Raw genomic sequence first — 9141 nt, forward strand, 5'->3', positions numbered from 1 at the left:
TGTAGACTTCTACCAAGACCTAACTGTTCTGAATGTAGTCTTCTACCAAGACCTAACTGTTCTGAATGTAGTCTTCTACCAAGACCTAACTGTTCTGAATGTAGTCTTCTACCAAGACCTGACTGTTCTGAATGTAGTCTTCTACCAAGACCTGACTGTTCTGAATATTACCCTTTTGTACTAGGGTAACTATCATTGTTAACTTTAAGCCATCCGTAGATGTACTCTTACCTCTGTTGCTAACAGCTGGATATAGGAATAGTCAATCCCTTAATTGCGTACCTGTAATGGTACCAACCGTTTGACATCCGTGGATGTACTTTTACCTCTGCAGCTAACAGAGATTCTAGGAATGGTCAATCCCTCAATACGTATCCTTTGGTACTAGGATAATAATCCATTCTATCTCGTCGATGATGTGATTTTATCACAAGGTAAAGATAAGAACACGGATTTGATAACAGAGTCGATACATATAAAATGTAATAGGACTCCTACTGATATAACTATGCACAAGTACTCCTATAAGTATAATAATGTAAATATTATAGTAGAGTACGGTAAGGTTCTACGTGTGCTAGCTAGAATGTGTGTTCTCCCTGTCTAGCAAGTATAGTAATTGTAAACATTCTAGTATAGATGTATATGTTCTCGTCCTAGTATAATTGTACATGTAATGTATAGTACTGTTCTAGAAAGTATTGACTCATGAATGAACTGACTCATCGTGTGATATCGCGTTCTAGTAATGGTTCTAGTATCTTCCTGAACTACCCATATGGTAGCTTACTAGTAATCTAAGTAGTACGTATGGACGTGGATGTATACCCTTATTACCCAAGGGCATAATATGAACTGGAAGGACCTTTTATGACTATATATGTATATATGATATATAACAAATCTTTAAACGACCTTCGGACGAATACCCAATGTCCCACCAGACCACATCTCAAGGCGCGAAAAGGAAATAGGGTGGATAGTCTTCCTAAGTCTTTTAAACATTCCTTATATAACTATACATATAGAGGCATGCAATTTATAATAAAATAAAAGCATAAGTAAGTTTTGTAAAACATTTGAAACAGGAATATTATTTTAAGAGAAGATCGACTTGATGTCAATCCATAAAGCAATTTGAAGGAATTAGTATAATAAAACAGTTTTGAGTATAAAGAAACCTTTGTTTGGAACACAGTTGTAAATAAGTTCGAAGTATGATAAACCGAGTAAGAAGTACAGTGTAATAAGTAGTTTAAAGCATATAAAATGTTTATAAAAATCATTTGAAGGAAACTATTTGGTAAAACGGCTAATGAGTAGCCAAATCTTTTGAATGCTGTATATTAATCACATGTGATTGATGTAATAAGTAATATAATCCAACTTACTAATCACATGTGATTGACATAATAAGTAGCATGATTCTACTTGTATCCACCCCCCATAAAACATTTGAAATAGTTTAAAACATTAGTTAAGGGGTATGAACTCACCTGCAGTAAGTGACTGGAATTGAACGGGCTGTTATCGTACGGAAGGATCGGACAAGTGCTTGGTGTCAAGTGATGACTTAGACACACACAATGATCCTAATTACATATGAAGACATATGTATATAAATAATTAGTGATTATAACACTAATTATACAAGTAACAACATTTAAGTGCGAGGACAACACTTTTGGTCAAGTGCTAGGAGGCAAATGGGTTGCAATAAAGGAGTGCAATGCCCCTAATGAGAGTTTAAGGTCAAAAGACCATAATCATTAGAGTTTACGGCCCAGGGGAGTAGGCTCCTGGCCGTAAACTCTCAAACAAGCCATGAAATGGTGCATAGAAGTACTACAACTTTAGAGGGGAAATGCTTCAAGGCTAGGCAAGAGTTTAAGGCACCATATTGACTCCTAAGGGGAGTTTACGGCCCAAAGACCCTTTTCCCTTGGAGTTTACGGCCGTAAACTCCCTTGGGAGGGTTCTTATTGTCCTTTCAAGTGTCTAACAATTCTAGGAACAAGTCTAGGCTTCAATACTTGGATTAAGGGAGGTTTAAGGCACTAAATGGGACCATTTGATGGAGTTTACGGCCATGGAACTCTTTGGGCCGTAAACTCCCTCACACATGAGGTCCTAAGAATTTTAACTAGTCCATATCTCCTCTAAGTACTTGCCCTAAAAGTTTCTTGGCCTAAGGAAGTGCCTAGGGTGTCCTTTGACCCCATTAAAGGAGTTTACGGCCCAAGAAATACTCTTGGCCGTAAACTCTCCAACACTTATGCTTTTCATGATTTTCCTTGGTCCTAAACCCATTAAGGTCATTGCTAAAAATGAAGACTAAGCCCTAGGAAGAGTTTGAAGGGGTTTTGGCCCTAAACCTTGGAGTTTACGGCCTAAGGAGCATCTTGGCCGTAAACTCCCTTCCAAAGTGGGTTTCTAATTGTTTTGTTGGTCTAGAACACTTGCTTAAGGCTTCTAGGTTCTTGTTCTAAGGCTAAAGGATCACTAGGCACTCATTTGTGCCCTTTACTTGGAGTTTACGGCCCAAGAGGTGGTTCCTTGGCCGTAAACTCCTCAAACTAAGTGATTTTGATTTGTTTCTAGCCTCCAATGATCATACACTAGGTCCTTAGTTAGTTGCCTAACACGTAGATGGGACTATGTGGCCTTTAGGCTTGATTTTGGAGTTTACTCCCCAAGAACGTTCTTGGGCGGTAAACTCCCGGATCTAGTGTTTTGGACATGTAAACAATGTTGTAAAGCATATAACAAGTATTAAAACACATTTAGGGAAGTAGACTCACAATCTGGGATGAAAACCCGAAGATCCGTGAGAGAGTATTTGGCTTTTCTCTAAATGGAAATCAAATAATGAACCAATTTGGTTCAGAATTCTATTTATAGTGCAGAGATTTTTGGCAGAAAATATTTCTATTCTCGGAGTGGATTCTAATGACCTAGAGTAATGGAATTACAGTGTTGCACAAAATCCTAATGCACCCACTCTCCTAATAACTCCTTAGGTGTAAAACCCTAAAACTGCCGAACTTACTCCAAAAGTTTGAATTCTCACTGTAACTGCTCTACTTCTATTGGATTGAAATGGTTTGGTTTGAATGGAAAATTTTGGGTTGTCACATCATCCCCCTGTTAAAGGGAATTTCGTCCCGAAATTAGAATTTAGGCATGGAAGTATACACAAATGATCGAGACGTGAGGAGGAAACTTCCTAATCGATTGGTTCTAGCGCACTTAAGTGAAGTCGGGCTCTCGGTTGGTATCCCAACGAACCTTCACTAGTTGGCGATGGCGTTGCTTCGTCCACTTGACCTCTCAGTCGAGGGTCACTACGGTTCTAATACGAAGGCGAGGATCTCGACGAGTGGACTTGCAAGAGTCCTAACGGAAAGGTATGGTTTCACGATCGAGATGCGAAGAGTAGAAAGTACGCTACTAAGTTCGCGGAGTAGGTCTAGTTTGTGCGAGGCACAGGACAGATTCTGATAAGAATCCCGGAGGTCCTGCCAAATTGGGATTTAGCTTTTCACGCTTTACGAAGCGTATTAAGCCATTCCTCAGAGTGAGTTTATCCGAAAGAACTTGGTCACTCACTCGGAAACTCAAAGGTTCCTTTTCTTGCGTAACTCCCCAGTCAAAGGCCATCCCTTGCTGGGTCAAAGTCGTACGAGTATCTGAAGCTTGTGAGGAGTTCTGAATGAACTAAGGCGGTAGGTCGGTAAGACCTAACATTTGGCGAAAGCTGTCGGCTTCTCTGGTGTCGATGAATACTCAATGTTTTTGGCAAACTGAAAGAGTACCCAAAATTTCTCACATTACTAACAGTGTGTCCTAGAATTTGACTCTTCAATTTCAAAACTCAAGCCTATAGAACTTCGCTAAAAGTTCCTCTGTAGGAAATGTTTCATCGGTTTTCTTCTTACTACGAGGGTAGATAAGTAAGTCATTTCATGGAGAAATGACGAATCGATCCTAAGTAAGAAAGACGTAACCCTATTCATTTAGCTCATGAAAACCATGGGCGTACTGGTCCTATCCGAAAGGTATCACTACGGACTCGAGGCGTCCGCATCGAATTCGGAAGATAGTCTTCCAGACATCCTTCCCTAACACATCGAACTGGTGATATTCGGATCTTAGGTCTATTCCTAGAAGTAGTTTCTTTCCTTACGTGTGCTCAAACATTTTGTCTATGTGAGGTAGAGATAATGATTTCTATAAAAATCTTGACGGATTCCTCGATAACCGAGGCACATACGATGCGATCCATCGATCTCTGGAAGAATCTGACCGGGGTTTCTCTAGGGTGAGAAACCTAGTCTTCTAATTCTATTTCTGTGTAATTCGCCAAGTTGCTCGTGATGTTCTTGTATCTCCGGGGGTGTTTAAACTATAGGGTGATCTGTTTTTGGGAGTTGTACTGGGTTCTAAGTTTATTCACATGACGATGTGATTACTCGTATACTTAGGCAGTTTCTCCGTCCTGAAGTCCATTTTAGAATTCATACATGGATTTACGATCACAATTTCGTGTATACGAGTCGTATATAATTAAGATTGAAAAGGTAGTCGAATAACTGATTCTTCCTTACCCTCATATCCCAAGGAGGAAATGAGTTAAGGCGGAATCATCAATTCTAAACCTGTAGAACCTTGATTATATAACACTCTTATGTATACCTTCCTCAGTGATAGATCATCCGCATGAATCCCTGTATTGAACTTTGATGTACTGCACGAGTGGCACTTCGGGGATTTCTTCGGAAAGAAATTAACTAAGAGGTACTCCGGGAATGAGTACTTCGGCGTTCTGTTATGACGGCTTCGCTGGAAAAGTGATCTAGAAGATAGGGACGTACGTATGAAGCTGTTTTCGTGAGGATCAAATTTTAAATCGAGTCGTATGATAATGTCGGAATCATACAGAAACTTTTAAAGACATTAGAATTAACATAAGGCGGTTACAGACAAAACACAACTATGCAACCATGAACAGAGTTACAGTACTTTAGATTTACCACCAGACTATTGCTGCGAATAAGATATACTACAAAAGACAAGTATACGCAGCACGAGAATTCCTATACAGACAGGATCTCGCAAAAGGTAAGACTCTAGTTGCACTAGTTCTAGATAGTTTATAAGTCTGTCACAACGAAACGCCTTAAATATATTAACGTGGTTCCTGAGCAGGCTCTCCTGCAGCTGTGATCCTGAGAATCTTCCCATCTGCGCCAGAATTCTGCATTATCGGGCAATCCCTCTTAAAGTGCCCTGTCTCACCACATTGGTGACATGACTGGCTAGTACTAGCTTTGGTGACGGGATTTCGGTGCTTAGCTAGTGTTATGTGGACACGAGTGCCTTCCTCGTTACTCTACCTCGAAAATTGCTTCTTGAATCGTTCTGCGCTATAACTCAACTTGTGCGCAGGGTTAGTCTCGATGAAAGGGACTTGAGTGACAGGTCGTTTCGGTGCTCCACAGTTACGAGCATGATGCCCTATATTCAGGCAATTGCAACATTGCATCTCATGGCAAGTCCCATGATGATGGAAACCACACTTCTCACACTTCGGGAGTTTTCCCTCATATGACCTGCGCGGTATGGGAACGGCAGGGGTTTCCACTTGCTGTTGTGGTATAGCCAGCTTTTGGGCTCTCTTGCGTTCCTTTCGGGCTTGACGCTTTCGTTTCTTGTTCTCTGCTTTCTGGCTTTGTGAGCCCAGAACTGTTACTGCTGGGTGACTTCCTGGATGGATATCATGATTGGGAACTTCATTCCCATCAGCAGTATTGACCGTGTTGATAGTGCTACGGTGGGCAACGGCCGCGGTTACTGCAGCTACTACGGCAGCTGTAAATACCGTTTGAAAAGTAGCGGCGTCCATAGGAAAAGTAGAGGTCTCGTTGCTTGGCTGGTTGTTTCCGGATGACGACATGATTCTGTAATATGAAAGAGTAAAGATTTGTAAGTGATTCTGGTTGACCCTGATGTACTTAGGTTGTTCATGAAAAGAGTAAGAGTATGATATCGAAAGTTCAACCTACATCCCTATGATGCAGTCCTGGTTAAAGAATGAATGTATGTTCGTAGAATGATCTCAAGACGTTTGTCGTTCGAGCTGAGGTATCGTGGGTTGGTGAATAACAAGATCCAACCATTGAAAGAGACTTGGAAGTGTCTCTTGGAATAAATCACCGTAGTCCAATGACTTGACTAAAGTATGATTCAGATAGGCTCCAATGAAAGAAAGATAAAAGTACTTGAATGAAGAATGACTCAAAAGTTAGCTGGCTGTCAATACCTTGGATATTCACGATGTAAAGATTCAAGAAAATGACCTTGTAAAGGTCTTACATCATATCCACATAAGATAGTTCCTGACAGCATAAAGACCTAACTAAAGTACTTATGGGACAAGATAATTTCATAGAAAATGCCACATCGGGCATAGACAGAAAACGATTCCCCTTTATAAGGGAAAAATAAAGTAAAGCGTCTATTACGGCGACGGTCATCCATCTGGTGAACTCTTAGTTCAACCAATTGACGTTCCACATCAAGTAGGTGTCTTTCGCACACCATCTGGCGTACTTGGAGCTCTTAGCCTTTGGCTCGTGATTCAGCCAGCGTTTGCAACAGGATTTCATGGATTCTCTCTGATCTCTCGTGAGCATCCTCTAGATGAATGGTGTGGAGGGTATGCATTCTAGCATAGGCGACTATTTCTGTAATCTGACGTAGGGCTGTCCTGCCTTGAATCTCATTTTGGGCGTCTCTGCAGACCAACATTGGCAAGACTATATCTGCTAAGCCCTCATTGCTCAAGTCGTAGAAGCTTCGGTCGCCGTCAAATAGCATAAACTGATCTTGTCATTGGCTCCCTGTTTCAAAGCATTCCACTCACTCAGGGTCAGACCATGAAAAGCCGGAAGAGGGTTAGGAATTGAAACGGAAGCTGCTCGAGGTAGGTTCTCAACCTCTGGCTCGGGGTTAGTATCATACGAAAGGTCTTCATCACGGTGATCATCCAAGGGGATAGGATGATCATTCTCTGGTTCTTCTCCCAACCAACCAGCTATGACTTCATTCGGAAGATACTGGTTGTCAAGGGGATGGAGTCCAGTTATGATTTCTATGCGAGAATTTAGGGTAAGAAGAAAATTTTTAGACGAACTATCTATATAATTATTTTAGAAAACCTTCATTAGTTACATCGCTATTTGTGAAGTACATACCAGCTATGTGTCATCTAAACAGGATAGACCTTCGAATAAGTGACCTTAACTCCTTATTCACACAGAATAGGGGTAAGGCAAAATTTTCACAAATTCTGAGTCTATAACATCCTAATTACATGTAGCCTCAGTGTATCCACTTAGCAACTATTCAACTTAATAATGAAGATCCCGTTTTAATTCTCAAGTATATAGTACTTACTGTAGCACCAAAAATACACCTATAGTATTTTAAATTTATTTTTATGTTCTATTGTTCTCATTGTGGTAGGGTTGGTAAGATTTTAGCATTGTTGCAACCACACACTTAAACTTAGGCACATGCTAGTCAACCCTTGGATAATATAGGCGATCAGGCTATATCTTCCCAGTTTTGACCATATGTCTCTAAGCCCACTTGTGTTGTCCAACAATCGTAATTCTTTTGTACTGTCCTAATGCCATTGATTTTAGTATGAATGCAGCACGTATACTTACTTAAATATTTTACTATTTAAAGTATAAACTCTTGGTCAGAGTATTTTTAATCCCTTATGTATTTATAGTTAGTATATCTTTTATGGGTTGATATACTTAATTCACTATAAACAATGCTCTGATACCAATCTGTCACACCCCAAAACCAAGAACGGCGGAAACGTTCTGGGGCGGAGGACGTCATGTTTAATATCAACAACAATGTAAAGTAGTAAACAAGCAACAACATCATCCATTGCATTAATAAAATAATTATTATACAATTGTATTCTGTCAAATTTTGATAAACACTAAAGCATAAATCAAAATGAAAGATAAGTCTTGAATAAGCTTCATCTTCCTTTCTCCTTGCATCGGTACCTGTCTATGATGACCTGAGGATACAAGTAATTTTGAAAGCGAGTATCAGCTATAAAGCTGGTGAGATCATAAGTATTAATGTGTCTTAATTTGTGAAAACTTATAATTTCTAAGACATGACATTACTTTGAAAGAAAGCTAGTATAAGTATGAAAATGTTTGTATCTCAACTGTAAATGTTTGAAAATCCCTAGAAATCCCTATGATTCCTATTAGTAACAAAAGGAGTCTTCTACCAAGACTTAACTGTTCTGTGTGTAGTCTTCTACCAAGACCTAACTGTTCTGAATGTAGTCTTCTACCAAGACCTAACTGTTCTGAATGTAGTCTTCTACCAAGACCTAACTGTTCTGAATGTAGTCTTCTACCAAGACCTAACTGTTCTGAATGTAGTCTTCTACCAAGACCTGATTGTTCTGAATGTAGTCTTCTACCAAGACCTGACTGTTCTGAATATTACCCTTTTGTACTAGGGTAACTATCATTGTTAACTTTAAGCCATCCGTAGATGTACTCTTACCTCTGTTGCTAACAGCTGGATATAGGAATAGTCAATCCCTTAATTTCGTACCTGTAATGGTACCAACCGTTTGACATCCGTGGATGTACTTTTACCTCTGCAGCTAACAGAGATTCTAGGAATGGTCAATCCCTCAATACGTATCCTTTGGTACTAGGATAATAATCCATTCTATCTCGTCGATTATGTGATTTTATCACAAGGTAAAGATAAGAACACGGATTTGATAACAGAGTCGATACATATAAAATGTAATAGGACTCCTACTGATATATCTATGCACAAGTACTCCTATAAGTATAAATATCATAGTAGAGTACGGTAAGGTTCTACGTGTGCTAGCTAGAATGTGTGTTCTCCCTGTCTAGCAAGTATAGTAATTGTAAACGTTCTAGTATAGATGTATATGTTCTCGTCCTAGTATAATTGTACATGTAATGTATAGTACTGTTCTAGAAAGTATTGACTCATGAATGAACTGACTCATCGTGTGATATCGCGTTCTAGTAATGGTTCTAGTATCTTCCT

Source organism: Lactuca serriola, chromosome 1, assembly GCF_051521515.1.
Source record: "Lactuca serriola cultivar US96UC23 chromosome 1, Lser_US96UC23_V15, whole genome shotgun sequence".
Classification (NCBI taxonomy): Eukaryota; Viridiplantae; Streptophyta; class Magnoliopsida; order Asterales; family Asteraceae; genus Lactuca; species Lactuca serriola.